This window comes from Leguminivora glycinivorella, chromosome 2 (genome assembly GCF_023078275.1).
Source record: "Leguminivora glycinivorella isolate SPB_JAAS2020 chromosome 2, LegGlyc_1.1, whole genome shotgun sequence".
NCBI classification, from domain to species: Eukaryota; Metazoa; Arthropoda; class Insecta; order Lepidoptera; family Tortricidae; genus Leguminivora; species Leguminivora glycinivorella.
The window spans coordinates 23,234,168-23,256,566 of record NC_062972.1 but is presented as its reverse complement, the minus strand read 5'-3'; the positions used below and the strand labels follow the sequence as shown (position 1 = coordinate 23,256,566).

Genomic DNA, 22,399 nt, shown 5'->3' with positions numbered 1-22,399 from the left:
TTATTTATGCCGATGGCTGTACCTAATACAAATACCACAGACCACTCAACTACAAGACAAGACGGAGCATTCAAGCCAACTCAAAGTTACCACACAATATTTCCCGTCGTCTATTTAGTACGGAAATACGATAACTTACAAAAATAAGTTTGAGAGTTAAATCTGGGCACTGTGTAATGCTAATGGTGTAACATCTAAGATGTTACTCAATAGGGATGACGACTACATAAAAAAATGGCATTCTGTTTAGTCCGTCAGTTAGATCGTCCAAAAATATTGGGTTGGTAAGAAAGTAACGAGCGAATCATAACCAATATTGTAATTTTTATTTAATTTATTATTTTAATCATTTATCAAAAATATAACGGCCTTCGTTATCTACTACTTGTCTCCATCGTTCTGGTAAAGAATGAATAGCATCGGCGAAGAAGTTCTTAGGTTTAGATTCAAAAAACTCAGCTATGTACTGTCGTAGATGGGCTTGATCATCGAACTTTTTTCATTCAAGGCATTGCTTAGCGATCTGAACAATGCGTAATCCGTAGGTGCCAAGTCTGGAGAGTACGGTGGATGAGGTATCACTTTCCAACCTAGCTCCAATAGCTTTAGCCGAGTCACTTATGCAATGTGTGGGCGAGCATTGTCGTGTAAGAAAAAAACTTTAGCATGCTGTGGACGATTCTGACAGATTTTTTGGTTTAAATTTTCAAGCTGATTACAGTATACTGATGCGGTAACAGTCATTCCACTTGGTAGGAGTTCCCAGTGAATAATACCATGAATATCCCACCAAACGGACAGCATAACTTTTTTCGGGTGAGGCTCTGTTTTTGGTGCCTCTATTCCTTTTTCGTTTGGAGCTAGCCACTGACGTTTGCGTGTGTGATTTATGTATAAGACCCATTTTTCATCTCCAGTGATAAGATGGTCCAACCAGTTGAATGTGCGGCGAAAAGACAGAAGTTGTATGCAGATATCGGCACGGCGGTTTAGTTGATCTCTATCAAGTTCGTGCGGTATCCAAACACTGTATTTGTAGTTTTTTCCCAACTCGTGTAAATGTGTTTCTATGGTGACATGAGAGCAGCCTAACTCGGTAGCAAGAGTACGACTCGTTAGCCTCGGTTCTCCTTCAATTAAGGTTTTTAATTTGGCTACATCAATCTTCACCGGTCGACCAGACTTAGGTTGATCTGATAATGAAAAGTCGCCACTACGAAACCGCTGGAACCATCGTTTCGCCGTGGCCTCAGACACAACTTCAGGAGCAACACGCTGACATATATTACGCACTGCTTCGGCGGCTGAATGGCCAGACTGAAATTCATATAGTAAGCAATGCCTTACATGCACTTTTAATTCGTCCATTTTCTTCCTTATATTAGCTCGGCGACAGCTATTGAATGACTGACGAGAAACTGTGCGACTCACCCTTTATATACTTTCGACCATAGAAGATTCTAGAACTCTCTCAAAAATTTTATGTAGAATTCAATCGATCGCTCATTACTTTCTTACCAACCCAATACTTAACACGTATTTTTCACTTTTTCTAATTAATAAAAAAAATACAAAGATATAGAGCATCAAAGTTCCGGAGTGGGGGGCTTGTGACGTAAATAATGTGTTAAGTTTTAATGAATTGAAAGTTTGAAACCATATTGCTTGAGTCTATCAATTTCGCTATTAAAACTTATAACAAACCAATGTAATTTATACTATTTGAGATTCTCATATCTATGTTGGATACCTATTTATATAGAGACAGTTATTTATTAGTATAATGGTAATTGTAGTCGTTTTAGGAACGTGTAAGTTATGTACTTACTTACTAACTCAGTAACTTAGTTTCATTGACATTAATACCACATAGGAACTAGTAACTGGTTATAAAGAGTATGTTCCTAGCTGCTTGGTTAACTTTACATTGGGACGTACCCACAGTGTATAATAAATAAATAAGTAGATTACCTACAAACGTTTTTTTAAGTTTTTTTGGCGAATGGCGAAAAACGTAGAGGCCGTTTGAAGAGCTTTGATGTCATGTAGAACGCCTGCTGGAACCCATTTACAGGTACATAAGCCATTGGATACCCTTGGATACCAGTGAACCGTATTATTATTACCTACCCACGATATCATCATTTATATTTTTTTTTCTATTAAATTTCATCCTTATGAAATTACTGGTATTGTATTTAGGTACTGTGTTTATGTTGGGTACATGCAATGTAATTAATTATAACTGTTACAATTTTAATATTTGCTGCTGATCACGCTGCTCGATCAAATATTATACGGTTTCATGTCGGATATAGGTCAATTAATATAAAATAATTTCCCATAAATGTATGTGTAAAATAATTTAGCAAATTACCTGGAACATGTAAAACGACACCCGGAATAGGGCTTCATGCACGTGTAAATTATGAAAAGGAGTTTACATTAGACGTTGTTTCATTTTCATCACATTTAGAATTTTAAACAGGTTTGACCATACATATAAACAAAACCAATCTAAAACGAATCAAAATGAATCTATGATTTAGCAAGTTAAGGGTGCTTTTTTATCTAATATTAAATGTATGTAACTCAGGGGCTAATACATCATAAAAGGCATATGTTTTTTTTAAATTTCTTGTTGACCATTAAACATTAAAAACTGATTAATACGAGGGACGTCCAAAAAGTAATGAGAATGGATATGTTCCTGTATCTTGATTTAATTTTTCTTAACTTGTCCATGTAGCAGTACTCATTAAAGTGAAATTGCATAATTCAAATTTTTACTACTTTCATTTGTTTTTCTTTGATATGTAAATAATTGACACAAGGTGGGGGATGAACATTTTCAGTAAAATAAGAGCATGTTTTCATGGATATTTGACATGTCTTGAGTTCATTTCTGACATGAATATCAAAAATAATCATACTTTAAATTAAAGCTGGGTTTATCCTTTGTTAGTAACATCAATAAAAAAAGTTCGTATAGATACATTTTCAAACGGTATGGTATCCAAAAAAACTCTAGGTGCTGTTTTGGGTCATGTTCACGATTTTTACAGATTATCACGAAAATTGAGAATATAGATTGGAAACAAAATTACGTTAGTATTAAAGAAGAACATACAATCATTTTAATATTAAAAAAATGATTTGTTACAATAAGAACATTTTGAACAAAAAAATAATAATGTTTTTGGCCTTCAAAATGACAGTCGACAGGGCCGAACCCTCAAATTGCCGAGGGTGCTGCTCAAGTTAGTGTATTTAAAGCTACAAGTGACATACCTAATATTGAAGGTAATATAAGGATCATTAATATTTTATACCCGACCTTTAAATAAAATTGTAAAATAATCGCTACTCTGAAGTATAATGAAGTGAAGTGCTTACTGACATGGTATTTAGACTATCGTTAAGATTTTAATTTTTAAAGGGGGCAAACAAATAATAATTGAAAAAATTAAATATGTAAATAAATCACAAAAGAGTTACTTTTAATTATAAAAATATAAGGATACTCACATTCTTATGTTTTAATACTCATTATCATTACTTATTGAACGCCCCTCGTAACACTTACAAACGGACTAAACGAATCTATGATTTAACAAGTTCTAAAAAAAATAACCATAGACTAGGTTAACTGGAAGAGATTACTCTTAGAGCTAAATTCGCCTTTGTACTACTCAACATATGCCTTCTGTGTTGTACCCAATATTTTTATTATGCTTATAAAATAAATTATTAATTAGATACTTACCTATAAATTGATAAGGGCAAGGGATTGTTTAGCTGATGCCTAGGGTTGTAAAAAAACGGTTTTTTTTCTAGCTTGAAAAAAAAACATGAAAAAAAACCGTGAAAAAAAACAGTTTTTTTTCTGGAGTATGTTTTTTTTCTAAAGTACGAAATCTCAAAATTTGCAAAGTAGTTAATACTTTTATACGGTTTTTTAGACTTAATGTTAACTATTAAACGAATTTAATCAAATAACTTTAATTTCCGGTCTTATAAAAGTAACATTTAAGAAATCTGTAGTTTGTAGTTATCACTATTTACTGTTGGCAACACCACCGTCTCTCCATGCTACACGCCGCATCGGGGATTCCCCAATAAACGTTTGTATACTGAATTAAAATGTACGTTATTGTTATTGAAACACGTTACTACTCACGAAAAACCGTTATTGTCGTATTATTTGTTCATCTGAAAAAAAAAACCATAGAAAAAAAACCAAGGTGCTCGGTTTTTTTTCATGTTTTTTTTCATAATTCTGAAAAAAAACATTTGGTTTTTTTTCTATTGGGTTGGTAAGAAAGTAATGAGCGATCGATTGAATTCCACATAAAATGTTTGAGAGAGTTCTAGAATCTTCTATGGTCGAAAGTATATAAAGGGTGAGTCGCACAGTTTCTCGTCAGTCATTTACTAGCTGTCGCCGAGCTAATATAAGGAAGAAAATGGACGAATTAAAAGTGCATGTAAGGCATTGCTTACTATATGAATTTCAGTCTGGCCATTCAGCCGCCGAAGCAGTGCGTAATATATGTCAGCGTGTTGCTCCTGAAGTTGTGTCTGAGGCCACGGCGAAACGATGGTTCCAGCGGTTTCGTAGTGGCGACTTTTCATTATCAGATCAACCTAAGTCTGGTCGACCGGTGAAGATTGATGTAGCCAAATTAAAAACCTTAATTGAAGGAGAACCGAGGCTAACGAGTCGTACTCTTGCTACCGAGTTAGGCTGCTCTCATGTCACCATAGAAACACATTTACACGAGTTGGGAAAAAACTACAAATACAGTGTTTGGATACCGCACGAACTTGATAGAGATCAACTAAACCGCCGTGCCGATATCTGCATACAACTTCTGTCTTTTCGCCGCACATTCAACTGGTTGGACCATCTTATCACTGGAAATGAAAAATGGGTCTTATATATAAATCACACACGCAAACGTCAGTGGCTAGCTCCAAACGAAAAAGGAATAGAGGCACCAAAAACAGAGCCTCACCCGAAAAAAGTTATGCTGTCCGTTTGGTGGGATATTCATGGTATTATTCACTGGGAACTCCTACCAAGTGGAATGACTGTTACCGCATCAGTATACTGTAATCAGCTTGAAAATTTAAACCAAAAAATCTGTCAGAATCGTTCACAGCATGCTAAAGTTTTTTTCTTACACGACAATGCTCGCCCACACATTGCATAAGTGACTCGGCTAAAGCTATTGGAGCTAGGTTGGAAAGTGATACCTCATCCACCGTACTCTCCAGACTTGGCACCTACGGATTACGCATTGTTCAGATCGCTAAGCAATGCCTTGAATGAAAAAAAGTTCGATGATCAAGCCCATCTACGACAGTACATAGCTGAGTTTTTTGAATCTAAACCTAAGAACTTCTTCGCCGATGCTATTCATTCTTTACCAGAACGATGGAGACAAGTAGTAGATAACGAAGGCCGTTATATTTTTGATAAATGATTAAAATAATAAATTAAATAAAAATTACAATATTGGTTATGATTCGCTCATTACTTTCTTACCAACCCAATATTTACAACCCTACTGATGCCTAATAAGTAATCAATTTCTCCAATTTTTTTTTTCAAGTTACACATGGATAAAGTGAAGAAAGTAATAAGTGAATAGTTTGCGATCTAAGGTCAGTGCGGGCAAGACCGGCATAGTTTATTTGAAATAAAGTTTGAGTGGATAAAACTCTATAATTAATGTAGTCTGGCGTAATGCGCATGGTCCTATGAGATAGCAAATATTATATTTTACAAAGCTTTTATAATATTTTGGTGAAATAAGGTACTTTTAAGTCATAAAAATCACATTTTATAAGGCTCGGCGGGTTGACCGTCCTCCCGTGATGAGTACAGAAAGACCGTCTAGTGCTTGTTGTCGCGTAATTTCATATGAGACTAGGTTCCAAAATCATGATCATTGTTATTTTACGTAATAACAGGGCAGAATGTGCTAGATAATTAATAAAAAATTTTAAAATTTTGAACATATAAGCATTTTTCTATTTATAAGGCAAGACCGGCATAAGTCCCGTAGATGGGTTTCATAACCTTTTCTTTTCAGGTCCAGATATTGCATAATACTGTTTTTATAACGAACACCTGCGATACAATTTAGTCACGATATTACAGACTCATATAAATCCAACTACTTATCTGTTTTTGAAACTTTTTTATTAAGAAAAGGTAATAGGATATTAAGATGTCGTGAATTGGTTTGGTAACATTTCTTAGCAATGCTTGGTTTTTCTATAGTTACTACCAGAGTTACCACCTACCTGAGCTACCACCCCCGAAAACCTATTGACGACACCCATGACGACTTTTTGTCAAAGTGACAGCCAGCAATGTCAATTAACGGTCGGGTAGCCGTAAAATAGTCGGTCAAAAGTGTCAAAACCGTTTTAAAGAGTACCCATACGGTCCCTGTTGGGTAATGCTGATTATAAAAATAATAACCAACTTGAAACCCTACTCTCTTTTGAAATATTTGTCACCGCATGTTGCACAATCTAAATATACTTAAACAAAAATAATAAAAAACGGTTAGAGCTTACGATAATTCTACCGACTTAAATATGATGATGAACAATGCAGTGTAGGCTTACTTCTGTTCACCTCTTATCATTCTTCACAACCATGTCACATATACATATTTTATTTTTACTTAATACTTTCGAATGATTTTAGTAACACCATACGAATCATTATCAAAACTGTATTTCGAAGTTAAAATCAAAAACGGTACAACTATCACAAGCCAAAAACGTACCTATATAAGGTCCTAATTTATTAGATGCAGATATTTTTACAGCTGATAGTACTCGGTCTCTGGAGTATATTAAACCGTGAAACATTATAGCTTTTACGATGTTTTTTTGGAGAAAACGGAAAAACAAATTTGCTACGTAAAAACACCCTGTTTATGTGATTATTAAATGAAAACTCATTGAACAGATTCTAGTACCTCTTTTACGTACCACTTAACTGTAACTGGCCACTTCAATGACATGTGCAGTTTTCCCGCCGAACCTTTACGACATTTACAACAAACAATTGTTGACATGACAGACAGTGTGATGATTTTTTTTAGACGAAATTATAATTAATTTTTTTGTTTGGAAAATGAAATCAAAAAAGTTACATGAAAAGATTTCTTAATTTATATTTAAAGTTAATTATTTTAATGTAAAGTATCATGTGTTAAAATATCTGCAACTAATAAATTAGGACCTTATATATTGATATTGTTTAGACTCGACTTATTTCCAATAAAGCCTAAAAAAGGTTGGCAACTCCTTGTTTATCATATGCCGGTCTTGCCTTTCTCTTTTATGCCGGACTTTCTGACTAGGCACAATTTCTAAGTTATATATTTCAGAACATAAAACTAGAAATTGAGCGCGTTTTGTGTAGAATAATAGTACTAGTCAGAAATAACGGTTACTAAATGACTGCGTTACATACATGATATACAAATATTCCGACTGCTTCTATTTTATTTTATAAACTTGATGTTCGAGTTCGAAACGAGAAACAAGTTTATTGTTAACTAGTGTTCGTCCTAGGGATATGTATTGAAGACCAATGGATTAAGGATGAAAAACTGCTATACCTCCAGAGGTGTGAGAGGCGTAGATATATAAACAAAAAAGTTATAGTCAATAGACGGTCTTTCCGGGTAGACGGTCTTCCCCACACTGACCTTAATTATGAACTAGGTTTTAAGACCGTAATCTTGTTGGTAAACTTCATTCTCGTTCGTTTAAACTTGAAACTTGTTTACAACAACAGAGTAGTACGGATACAACTTTCCAATTTTATCTGTAAAAACTATCGCATCCAGTAAGAACCTTATTTAAAATAAACCGGGTGGTTTTATATCGGTCAGCAACCAAAAAACATGTTAAGTAAAAATTAAAATTATTTTTTATATTTACAATTATATTCAACATTTTTAAATTTGGTTTTGGTCGGCTCCAAACATTTGGTATGATTAAAAAAACCCTCTCTTAAAAATAATATTTTATGTTATCCTTTATAAATAAAAAAACCGGCCAAGAGCGTGTCGGGCCACGCTCAGTGTAGGGTTCCGTAGTTTTCCGTATTTTTCTCAAAAACTACTGAACCTATCAAGTCCAAACAATTTTCCTAGAAAGTCTTTATAAAGTTCTACTTTTGTGATTTTTTTCATATTTTTAGGGTTCTGTACCAAAAAGGTACAACAGAAACCCTTATGGTGCGACTCTGTCCGTCTGTCTGTCCGTCTGTCACATTGTTAAGTATCTCGAGAACTACTTATGCTATCGATATGAAATTTGGAATAGCTGTAAACATTGTGAACCTCTACAACTTGAAAGGTATTTTTTTTAAATTAATTAATATAAATGATAGAAAATGCCCAAAATGAAAGGGGGGCAAACTAAAAATTTCAAGTAACTAGGTGAAGTGGGGTATCGTTAGAAAGAGCTAAAATTGTAAATATCAAAACTATTTTTTATAATTTTTTGGTCATGAAAAAAAAATGATTTTTGAAGGAAAATGTAAAAAAAAATACCTTTCGCCCCAGTTTCAGTTTCATCAAACATAAATTTATGAAATTTTCACCAAACATGGCTATTGCCTATTATAATGAATATTACAGGAAAAATAAAACCGTACACGTATCTTGAAAACTTGTACCCTAACAAAACATTTTTTTCCACTTTTTATTTTACCACTTTATCGGCGTGATTGATATACATATTGGTACCAAATTTCAGCTTTCTAGTGCTAACGGTTACTGAGATTATCCGCGGACGGACGGACAGACAGACAGACATGGCGAAACTATAAGGGTTCCTAGTTGACTACGGAACCCTAAAAAATAAGCATTTTACCCAGAATGCATTAATGATTGAATGGATAAACCAATCACTTCAGAATCAATAATTCACAAGACAAGTACAAGCTACGTTGCTTTTTTAGATTTAGCTAAGGGAAGAAATGAGAAAATGTAATTGTACGAGCTTGGGCTGCGTTGGTGCATAAAAGGTAATCAATTGAAGTCAATTTTTTGAGCAGACCCATTCTTCTTTTGACCAATAAGTATTATCGTAATAAGTTATCATTAAACGTATCTATTTATGTAATCTAAATACATGACTTTAAAAAATCAAATAAATGATCTGAATTATCAGACTATTTTTGCACACTCCCAAATAAGAAAGTATAAGTTTATTTTCCAAATTTACATGTTATTTAATTGTGTCGCTTAACTTCAAACCTGGGTAAATCCATTCTGCTTAAAGGTTTTATATATAAAAAATATAATATGATCTGAAAAATAATCAACCTTTTATAGCAGAATTGAATAAAAAAAAACAAATCAAAAAAACCTTAACTGATTCTAACCTTAATCTATTTATGTTAAATTACGGTTATTTATCTTATCTTATAATTAACGTAAAAAAATGGCTCTAGTAAGTTTTCCATAGAAAATAGACTTGTAGACCTATGTAAGAGAGACAATGACACCATACACTGTTATTACACCTCACACGGCTTGGTCAGAATTATCGATTGAAACTAGGACATTACAATACAAGTGCGGGAAAGAGCAATTTCGAAAGGAGTATCGATAAATCAAAACACGACCGAAGGAAGTGGCAGATTATTTTAAACTAATACCGTTTACCTTTATTGGCCGTACCGCGAGAGTGGCACGGGCGGCGGCTGAGTTAGCTGCAGCTCGCAAGCGGGAGAAGTACGCGATCCTTGCGAACTATTTGTTTATCCCGCTTGCAGTGGAAACTACCGGTTGCTGGTGTGCGGAGGCCAAAGTGTTTTTCGGGGAGGTGGGAAGACGCTTGAGGGAGAGGGGTCTGGATCCTCGCTCTGGGACCTTCCTGATGCAAAGGTTATCCATCGCGGTTCAACGCGGTAATGCGGCAAGCGTTATGGGTACCTTTGCATCGGGAGGCTCACGGGGGGGCTTGCTAGGTTAGGTTTAATTATGTATCTGTGTATGTTTTTGTGTGTGTGTAATTAGGTTAGATCTAGTTTTTAAGTGCTTGCATGTATTTGCTGATTTTGAATTGTTTTGGCTTTTGATTTTTTGGTAAATAAAATTTATTTTTTTTTTAAACTAATCATCTATAAGACAGATATACTCGTATAATAATAATAATAAAGCTTTATTTGTCCATGCAAAAAAAAAATACATTTAAAAAAAATTACAATTATAAATTACAATAAAATTACATTTGGCATTGATTACTTAATATACATATTATTGATTAATTAATTAATTACTTATTAATATTTTTTTTTTATTATTTTTTTTTTCGAATGGACCCCCTTCGGGTAAAAGCCTCGGCTTTTTTTACCCGAAGACAGATATAATTATAGTAAAATTTAAAGACTTGTCTGAGTACCTATTGTGTTAAAATAATGATTAATTATTGCCGTTTTGTCAAACGTGATAAAAATAAAATATTGAAATATATACGGATGTACCTACTCACGTAAATATTATATCGCGATGAGCGACATGTTATTGAATGCACGAAGTCTAGCCGCCGCGAGCACTCATGCCTGATGACGGGTATCGCGACATATTAACTTGAGTAGGTACATCCGTATATTTAAATGTGTTTCACGAAAGTTTAACATCTATGATAGAATTCACTTATAAGATTAGTTTGACTAGTTTTACAATTTACCCTCATTTTTTTATAATGAACAGATTTTATACGAAATATATAATTTAGGAATTAAAGAAACTTCCAACTGTAACTTTAGGGTACTGTCTCAAGATTCAAGTTTCACAAAATTAGCAAATTGAAAACGAATTTGTCATTTTGGAGAGTTTATATCACACTTATTTTATTTGGCAGGTTTTATATGCTTGTAGGTATAATACAAGTACAATATATTTAACCCTTAAATGCATGACCTCGACAAAGATTTATTCATATTGAATTTTGACATGTACAAACATTTATTAAATTAAGGGCCAGTTGCATCAACCACATTTGACAGACACATCATCGTTACGCAGCAGACGTCTATGGAACTTCCCGTACAATAAAATTTAACGAACGCTTTAACGATGACAGGCGATCATTATAATTTTCATCTACTCGTATATTGTCAATTTGATTTTTTTAATAAAAAATTAAAAAAATTTAAACGTACGTCTTGTCCACGTTATATTACTTATTCAAAAACGACTTAACGGATTATCATGCGATTTTCACTTGTCACCTCATCATGGTTCTTTAGGAAAAACTTGGTGTACAATTGTTAAAGTTTTGAGTGAGGTTCAAGATGAGTCGCAACAACAATTTTAATCTCCATCAAAATGAGAGAACATGCAAATAAGGGGTGACGTACGTTACGTGAAATTATTCAAATCTTATTGAAAAATATTCAATTTGAACCTACATGAAGGTATTTTCTCTGCGCTTTTATTAATGATTTAATTTAAAACTTAAATATACATTATTGTCATCCAAACTATTGAGTTATTTACTTAACAAGTTTTTTAACCCATACCGACACTATGGTATTGAAAATTAATTTATTTGAACCAAATAGGTATACCAGTCATACCTCTGCTTTTTATGTATGTAGTTGTGATTACCTGACATAATTATTATCTTCAAATATTAAAATATTTCATCGTAATTATTAAATGATTTAGTTAAAACGGCTTCTAAACCTTATTTATTTTTTTATTATTGCCAACTTCTCATCAAAATACGTGAACCTGATGCGCAATCCGTAAAAAAAAAACATTTCTTTAAGTCATCAACTTACCTCAAAGTCGTCCAACGAGTCGAAATCGGGAACTTTTCGAATTTCGAACACAGGAAGTCGCGAAAGTGCGGCAGGTTCGAATGCAGCCGGCCATGGTGGGACTCCAGCTTTTAAAGGCTGGGCGGGAGGCGGGGCCAGGCAACGCAGGCGTGGGCATTTCAGCTTACGTGGGTGCTTATGCGATCTGAGAATAAGTTATACGATTGTTATTAATAATTATTTTAGCTTGAATCTCAGGAACGTCTGAGTTCTGCATCGGTTGCAATTAGTGTGGAATGCATTATTTCTTGTTTCTAGTAAGAAACACAATATTTTTTGTATAGGACATTCTTACAAAAACAAATTATCCGAGTCCCATGATAGTTAAGCTTTTTTATGTGATAGGAGGCAAACGAGGGAACAGGTCGCCTGATGATAAGCGATCACGATCACTGCCACCCAGAGAAACCCGAAATACCAGAAGGGTTGGAGGACGTGCGTTGCCGCCTTTAAGATGGGTGAACGCTCTTTTCTTAAAGGTCATATTGGTACGGAAATATTGCAGGCGAGAGTTCATAAGGAACAAGGTTTGTAAACATAGGAAACATCCATGACTCGGGAACAAAATACAGAAGACCGCAGCCAAATAGCACTAGACCCTACTCATAGTGTTGTGTTCCTGCCGGTGAGTAAGGCTGCCAGAGCTCAACGAGGGTGCGGTGTGCTGATGACGGGAGGACTTACGGAACTAACTTGTTCCGTCTATTTAATTGTCCTTTGAGTCGTCGGCAACCCGAACCCTCCTTGGAACTTGTACACTCCTTTTTGCTGTGTACTTAACACAGCAAAAGGGAGTGTACAAGTTTCTAATGGGGTGGCAACGCGCATGTGACACTGTTTGAGTTGCAGGCGTCCATAGGTTACGGTGACCGCTTTACATCAGGCGGACCGTATACTTGTTTGCCACCGACGTAGTATAAAAAAAAAATCTGTTCCCATTACACAAATAAATGCCCTTACGAGAATTGAACCTAGGACCATCAGCTGTCAGAATTTTCCTACTCGTAAAAGTTACCTGAAACATTCAGTGTAAAGTTTAGCATGCTCCTTCAAAATCTAAGCGGCGTACGAACTTGTTTTAAGAAAATGCTTCATTTTAATGTGATTCTTAACCATCGAATGATCAAATGAGTCAGGTTCATTTAACTCTGCAGCGAATTTGATAAGACACATAGCATAGGTAACACACAATCTCTGCCTTTGGCTAGTCTGTGGTCAAGAGTAAGCCCATTTATAATTAAAAAAAAAAAATCTGTCTAGCCAAGTAACCAACTGAGAAATAAAACTAGGTGTTCTTACAGTAAAAATAATATAATATAAAAAATAATGTTCAATATAACCACAAAATTAAAATTTTGAAAAACCCCCGACCGCGACATAGTAGACCGATTTTCATGAAACATGGCTAAGAACACTCCCGACTAACTCAGCTTTCAGACAAAAAAAGTAAATCCAAATCGGTTCATCCGTTCGGGAGCTACGATGCCACAGACAGACACACACACAGACAGACAAATAGACAGACAGACAGACACACAGACAGACAGACAGATACAGAAAGACAGACACGTCAAACTTATAACACCCCGTCGTTTTTGCGTCGGGGGTTAAAAATAGGGCAAAATCTGTCAGTACCATTAAGCTATTACTAGTACATTATACTTCAATGGTCAGTACACGAGTACTTATACTGTCACAATCATAAGTATGTGCTGAAATTCTTTGAGATTTTGAAATTAAATTCGCAGTCGGAACCTAGCCCAATGCTGTCTCGAAAATCAGTGAAGCGCGATGAGAATAGAATTAGTTTCAACATAAACAAACTTATAACTATTTACATACATTATACAACTAGAGAACAAATCAAATTATTTTATTGAATATTTTTGATTTGTTCTTTCTTTCAAGTAGTCACACTACTATATATAAATTATAAATAGAAACAGATATCATACACGAAAGAAAAAACGACAAGGCCCACTGGTAGCCGAGCCGGGAATCGAACCCGGGTCTTCAGCTTACGCGGCTAACGTCTTTACCACTAGACCACCCGCCCGCCATGGTACCCGACCAAATTTCTCTAGTGTATGTTATCTCTGATAAGGCTAGGTGCCTTTTAACCAACTCTGAGGGTTACGATATAGCGAGAGAGATGGTGGTGCCATCTATACAACTAGGGAACAAATCAAATTATTTTATTGAATATTTTTTGATTCCCGGCTCGGCCACCAGTGGACCTTGTCGTTTTTTCTTTATATCTGTTTCAATTTATTACATACAAATATTTTACAATTATAAATACCTGCATTAGTGGCAGCCCAAACACACTGCTTTAACAACAGTCATAAAGCACAATCTTTATACATATAACTCATATAAGTATACTTGAATAAATGCATTTTCAGAGGCAAAGATGTCCTCTCACGACAGTAAATTTTCTATGAAAAACAAAAGAGGCGCGCCTCTATACATTTTTTTCCTGAATATATTTTTTTCTCAGAGGCCAGTGCGCACAATAACTGCAACATGCAGGTTTGCCATGCTGGGTACCGGCATGGTACTGGCCAATAATACTCATATATCATATTCATGCTTTTTCCGTAAAACTTTTTAGGGTTCCGTACCAAAAAGGTACAAAAGGAACACTTATGGCGCCGCTCTGTCCGTCTGTCTGTCAATCTGTCCGTCTGTCACATTGCTAAATATTTCGAGAACTACTTATGTTAAGTTTCTAATAGGGTGGCAACGCGCTTGTGACACTGTTTGAGTTGCAGGCGTCCATAGGTTACGGTGACTGCTTTACATCAGGCGGGCCGTATGCTTGTTTGCCACCGACGTAGTATAAAAAAAAATGCTATCAATTTGCAATTTGGAATAGTTATGAACACTGTTAACCTCTAAAAATTGAAGGTATTTTCTTTTTTAATTTATTAATATTAATTATAGAAAATGGCAAAAACCCCCCTTGTCTGCGATGTTTACCGACGAAGAATTATGAAAATTTTACGAAACATTGGATTTGTGATAAATATTACAGGAAAAATAAAATCATGTCTGTGTTTTGGAAACTTTTTTTGATTAATTAACAAAAAACTTTTCAGATTTTAACTTTCAATTTAGGTACCCTTGCGTTTTATCGTTCTTGAAATGAATACGAGATTTTACGCAAAATATCTTCTTTCAAATTAAAATAAAAACGGCAGAAATCGGATAACATTATAAAAAATTATCCCTGAAAAACCAACATACTATACCTACGGCCCTACGGGTCGCGCAAATTAGTTAGCGAATTCACCGAGCGATGGCGCTGTACCTACACAATAATAGTCATCATTAGTACACACTGTATGTGTATACAGTCTTTAGTGTTATCTGAGAAACTTGAGATTATTTTAACTAGGTATTGAAAGTTTGTACGGAAGCGTCGGTGGGCTAAGTCTGACTCGCACTTGGCCGGTTTTTATTATTTTGTAAATGGTTTCCACCTAGTGAGGAAAGTAGTGACTTTATGTAGTCTAGTAACAGGTTGTTTGTGCTAGCGATGAAAAAATGGGCCTCATGTATTGTTTTCTTCTTAATTCCTATAGATTTTTTCTTTATGGCACATATTGCACGGTATTTTTAATTACAGATTTTTAGTAATATTATGTGTATCATTTGGGTGAATCAACTTTTTGTTGCCTGTTATTGCCATGGTTACGGTCCCCTGGGTCACGCTGATTTTATGAAAAATTATACTATTTAAACTATGCAAACATGCATTTTTCTCGTGTTAACAAGCCCTTTCCTTAATTTGCCACCTACAGACATGGACTACATGCATGCTTGCATAATTTTAGTAGCATAATTTTGCATAAAACCAGCGTGACTCATGGGACCGTAACCATAGCAATAACAGGCAAGAAGAAGTTGATTCACCCATTTGCATTATTCTTTATACGTTTGTTCAAATGTACCTATAAAATAAGCACTCACAAACGAATATACGTCGCTTACTCAATAAATACATATTACTGGCTAGTACAGTAGTTTGAATGTGTATGACTATATTCAATTATTGTAGGTCATTTAACTCCTTCAATTAACGAGAGCTTATATCACCAATGCGATTGGGTACAAGAAGTTAGCCAATTAATATTCCGTAACTTGTAAATTGAACTAAGTCCGAACAATTGATTAGTTCTGACTTCACACCTGACGCTTTTAGTAATATGATGAGAACCCATACGCTGTTTGACTTAGTATCAATATTGGCTAAGAATAGACGTGTATCAACGTTCGTCAGTAGGCATCAGTAAAATTTTAACTCTTAGTTACTTGCTTTGATACTTGTTAGAGATGGTAACAGAAACAGCGTGATCAACTGATAATAGTGATAATAAAAAGAAAGGAGTGTGGAGTGGGTTCCTAAACAGTAAAAAATATTGAGAAGGGTAAGATAAGATGGTTTGGATATGTAGATGGGATAGATGAAACACGGTTAACGAAGAGTTTATGAAAAAAGAGTGGAAGGATCAGTTAAAAGGGGAAAGTAACTTTTCTCGACCAAGTCGGGAAAATTTCGCAAAAATCCCAGGGTACGTAGCCAAATGCACAGACGCTCACGATAATATCGTTTTTCTACTCCCGTGTTGTTATTCGTCATTTAAAGTGTCGTGCATAGATCGTTAAAACCCTACATAAAAGATGCCCGCCCCCGCCCGGCGCCCCGCGCACTCACGCATACGATATAGCTCTTAAAGCATTGTTAGGTAGCCTTAAGGGATATAGCGTGGGTGCGCGGGGCGGCGGCGGCGCGGGGGAGTGAGAGCGACATCATGGTGAGGCAGGAACAGAGGGGAGGCCGACGCGTCAAAATACAGGAAACAGTGCGAATTTCACGAAAGTTGTTCAAGAAAACTGTTAAAAACTAAGTGCATGGTCGTAGAAAAAGTATTGTATGCAACGGTGTTTAACTGAGTCAAAAAATACCCACGCCACTCGTCTTTTTTGACCTCCTTTAAACGCCTGTTGCATAAAATACTATTTCGTAGCTATCCTCTTAACCTCTATAATCGCTCTTCCGTATTGGCGCAACAGGGTCAGATTGCGTTTCGTTCGGCGTCTAGACTCTAGCGTCAACGATACACTGAGAAAAATATGCCTTGTGAATTGAACAAATTCCACTTGTTGCGGGTTTATCCGTTTAAAACAAAAGTATTTTAGCAAACGGAATAAATCACAATATTGATGATACAAGTCGAATTTGTACGAGCAGCAAGGAGAAACTTGTTAAAAGATATTTGACTGAATCAGCCAAACATATGTTTAAACCAATATGTGACATTGTTGCTTTTATAAAATCGACTTGTTGATTCAAATATACATTGATTGAAATAAAATAAAACTTGTGGTTTTTAGGTTTCTTATTTTTGGATAAGTATAGTTTAAGTTTTTCTCTTCTTTTTAGTATAACACGTATTTATTAATCATGGTTTGTTATATTATCAATTTATATCTTATTTAATTTTAATGCTTAAATAAATATTTTCCAATCTTTTATACGACGAAAAAAAACTATGTAGAATGTACTTGTTACACTTAACAAAATCAAACTTGTAGTTTGAACCAAAGAGCACGTAAGTAGGCGCTATTTAAACCAAAAAAAAAATGTTGAACGAACATGAAATCTAGTTGCTTTTTCTCTGAGTCATGCTGCTATGCTGGCTGGTCAGAAGTAGGTACCGAAAACCGGCAAGCATGATTGTATGAGACATTTTATAAAACTGAATGAAGCGAAAGTGGTTTTTCATCACACCCGGACATTAAATCTGCTATTGCACGCAGGCGGAGCGTGATTTATAGAAAAATCGTTCTCCCAAGGGAATAATGAAATTTCTTGTACCGTACATGTACCGTACTTAACTTTTTTACATCTATTTACATATTTTTTACATTGCGAGTGCGATGAAAAACATTGTGTGTAACTCGGGGAGTGTGTAACTTCCTCCCCTTGTTGCACAATGTACTATTTCAGGTCCGTAGCAAATGGAAATAAATACCTACCTACTACCTACATATTTACAACCTACAACACAACCAATATTTCCCTACACCTTATGTTCCTTTAATAATAAGTAACATGAAGTAGGTATGAGGCATGAAGTAACATCCTGTTCCTAGTTCTTCCGTGACGTTTTATTCTACGTAATTCAATATCACTGTAAAAACCATGTAAAAACTATCAATTGTTTAATGACACGTACAACCGCCTCTTCTGCCCACCCGATAGGTTATCTTACGCCGATTTTCGCAGCGCCACATATTCATTGCTGGTTTAAACAAACATTTTACACTGAGTTAGGTAGAAAAGAAGCAATAGGCAGCAAGTCAGTTGTAGTCTCATTACATAATTATTATTTATATTGCAATTTGTATGACGCTTACAAACTGAGTAGGCTGAGAGTTAACAAGTGCGAGTCGGGCTCGCGCACAAAGGGTTCCGTAGCAGCAAATATAATAAACTTATTATGTCAATTTATACACCTGCCAAAATTACAGTTAAATTAACCTATCTCAAAAACTATAAGAGATACTTTGATCAAACCAAAAATCGTTGAAAGAGTTAATTAGCATGCATCACCTCTATTTTTTTTAGAATTTTATACCCCGTAGTTATAAAAATAGAGGGGGGGGGACATACTTTTTACGACTTTGAGAGCTGATATCTCAAAAACCGTTCACTTTAAGAAAAATGTTTTTTAGAAAACTTTATATCATTTTAAAAGACCTTTCCATTGATACCCCACACGGGTATGTACATCGAAAAAAAAATTTTCATCCCTCAGTTACATGTATGGGGGGCCCCACCCCCAATTCTTTTTTTTACTATTTAGTGTCATAATTTTGTAGCGGTTCATACAACACATATTCCCATCAAATTTCATCACTGTAGTACTTATAGTTTCCGAGTAAATCGGCTGTGACAGACGGACAGACGGACAGACGGACAGACGGACAGACGGACATGACGAAACTATAAGGGTTCCGTTTTTGCCATTTTGGCTACGGAACCCTAAAAACCGTTGTAACGCGACTATCAGTGGCTTAAAAGCTCCTTTTATGCGCATTTGATTGTATTCTATTTTACGTTAATTCGTTCGGCTTTTACAAAATTCATTTACCTTTCAGAGAGGTTGTATAAGACGTAATTTTATATTATTATTTTAAGTAGCTATTCAAACCCAAGCTGGTGTTTACTTGGATTTATACAAAATACATTTTACACCTATCGAACTTCATTTTAACACGCGTAATCTATAAGGTTTTGCTTTGCTATCATTATTGTAATTATCATATTATAAATATCATAGCTCTTTTTTATAATTTTACGCAAATTATTATTTTTTGGGCAAGTGAAAACTGATAATAAAACTAGGAATCAACAACCAACGTATCCGTATCTACTATCCGTTGGAAACAAGAAATAATCTGAAGGCATTCTGAAGGTACGTAATTATTCAGGCAAGCAAAATACTGCCAACGGCAACCGCCAATGCATTTAACCTCAAAAACAACGTAAGGCACTTAACTTTGTTTAACAACATTGGAAAGGGAAAAATAAAAACAAAAGCGAGGTTTTTTATTGGGAGTGAGAACAGCATCCATTTCACTGATTGGATATATCCCGTCAGATTTTATGTGATCACTCGCAGTTAATGAAGGTGGGTATCAGACCCAAGATTAGAAGCTACTAACTAGTAACAGATATTGCATGTTGGTTTTGTTGGTGGTTGATTTTGAGTAGTTTTGACTAGCCTCGCCGGCACAAATATTATAACTACAATGACATTAGGTTTACTTAACCCGTGTATACCTACTGGCAGGAGTACCAATCGTTGATTAAATTTGTTTGGTCGGACTTTAAAGGTTTTGAAATGCGCATGTAACAAACCTGTCGGTCTAGCAAAAGTTGCGTTATCGTAAGTACATACATACATCTAGCTCGGCGATGGCGTACGCGAGAAAGCAAGTTTTTTTCGACCGCCTGTGAAAAATATAATTTATGATTTTATTCTACAATATATTAAAAAAAACACACACACACACACATGTCTCCATAATCCAACATTCGCAAACCCCAAAAGGTGTTTTTTTTGTAATTATTTTGTTACACTCACGTTACAACCAAGTGCCTGTCTTCATTGTCACTGTGTACGTGAGAGGTTGGAGTATCTAACATGTAAAGTGCGAAGGGTAGGTACGTAGCCAAATGCAGTAGCTAGCTATATCTATCGCGAGCCAGACTGCGTTTCAAATGGCGCTCTAGCGTCAACGATTGTCATTTCCACTAGGCCGGATGGAGATACGATGTCTACAGTGCCGTATCTGGCTTATTCTAGGTAATCCGCGATTAGGTAACGAAGCGAATGTTTTTGCGCTGATAATTTGGTTAAAATCCTAATTTGCAATTTCGTAAACAAATATCTGTGTACACCTACGCCTTCGTTACATTAACAGGCGTATTTTTTATATAAACATACCTAGGTATATTTAGTAACATTTTACTAATTAATAAGCTAGCTAACAAGCAATTAAAATTGACAAAACGTATCTACAAATGAGTGCTTGTTCATTTTCCGAGGTGAAAATATTGTCGTAGTCTTATATATCGGAACTTAGAACTATTTATCGATTCGGATCGGACGTAGTGTGAAACCGCTCTTATACTTTATTTGCTATAAAACTTTTTAACTTGAAAAAATAAAACCGCCTTCAAAAATAAGCGCGTTAAAACACGGAGAAACTAAAAAGCAAAAAATAATAAACCTTTGAATTCAAATTTTTTATCGGATTGCAATAATCTAAACATCATTTTTTGCTTTTTACTTTCTCCGTGTTTTAACGCACTTATTTTTGAAGGCGGTTTTATTTTTTGATAAAAAGTTTATTTATTTGTTGATTTTTAGTGGTTCCTATTGATATTATAAGTATCAGTCCGAAAATGCGTACAGTAGTGAAAGAATTATGCTTTAACTCCTAACCATTGAGGAGTTGACCTTCATCATCAGCTCAGCCACATAAAATTATTACCATCAGGCGAAAATACTGGTGTACCTTTGAATAATACACTAAAAACATTACATGTGCCTATAACATTTGAAGAGTTCCGTCGATTTCTCCAAGATCCCATCATCAGAACCGGACTTGGTGCCAATGGGACCATCTCGGGGTTATACCCGTTCGATTAAAAAAAAAATTTTGAAAATCGGTTCACGAATCTCGGAGATATCGAGTAACATACATACAAAAAAAAAAACATTCAGTCGAATTGAGAACCTCCTCCTTTTTTTTTGAAGTCGGTTAAAAAGTACTTAGTGAAATTTTAAATGAATATTTTCAGTATTATATTAGACAGGTGCCTGTCCCTCCTGCAAACTAATTTTATGCAGAAGGTCAACTCTCTGCATTAGGGTAGGTACCTACCTACATAATTAGAAGCAACAAGTAAGTTGACAAGTACATAGTACCTACGGAACCCAAAAGAGGCTATGAGTAACAAATGTATTAACTCGCTAGCCAAACTTTAGTACCCATTCCATTCTGCGCCCAAATGCAATATGATAATAGCAACCCATTACCTACTCTATAATTTGACAAAGGGCTCAAAAGTGAAAATTTAATTTAAACTTAGTTTCTCTATTACGCGGGAAACTTCTACGCGTGATATATTTGGCAATAACAACATGGACAACATCGCATTTTGTCTCAGAGGAATTAGAATCGTCCCACGATAAGTCTGCATAGATTTTAATAGCCCCGCCTCTGCAAGGGTTAAGTAAACGTCATAATTTCATCAAAGTTTGACGTTTAAAATAACATCTGCACTGGCGAGGCTGTGAAAATCGTTGCAAACTTATCGTGGTGAGTCTCTAACGTATTAGGCATGGCCGGCATGGACTTAATAATATATTAGGTAGGTATGTAGGTATTTAGGTACCTATGTATTTCTACCAAAGAGTATTATTAGATTTCTACAGCTGAACTTTAAAATGCCGAAATGGTATATTAGATCCACAAAACTCTTAATTACTATTATTGCATAGGTATTATTATAAAGTGACAGAGAGGCAGAAAAATGTAAATTTTCGTTTTTCACGGTAAGTAGAGCTTCTGGCCAAAATTCAGGCCCGATAAAAAAAATAAGTAAAGGCATTTTGAACCAATACCTACGCGAGAGCAAACGGGACGGCACTAGGATCTAGGATGTTGCCATTTTTAATTTCTACTCTTTTTTGCCATAGCTGTATCGTGTCTATTTTTAAAACCACCTACTTAAACAGTTAATTACTGATTATAAATTGATTGATTTCCCGATGTTAGTTAGGGCCTGTTATCCCACGGGGATCATTTTTCAAACGCTGAATTTTCTATGAACAGCGAGAAAGGCACCGAGGAATCAAAAAATCCGACTTCGTTATTATTTTCGTATAAAATAGTCTTGTACGGGAAGCATGGTCGCGCGATAAATGATAAAACATC

The 22,399-nt window shown here is 35.2% G+C and overlaps 1 protein-coding gene across 1 annotated transcript in view; it reads right to left on the bottom strand.

Moving 5' to 3' along the window:
- LOC125242267 overlaps positions 1–11,994 on the bottom strand; it is a 64,157-nt gene extending 52,163 nt beyond the window's left edge. Inside the window, exon 1 of the mRNA XM_048151016.1 lies at positions 11,840–11,994. The gene's annotated coding sequence lies outside the window, so the exon portion shown is untranslated. The remainder of the gene's footprint in view (positions 1–11,839) is intronic.
- Between the last annotated feature and the right edge of the window lie 10,405 nt (positions 11,995–22,399).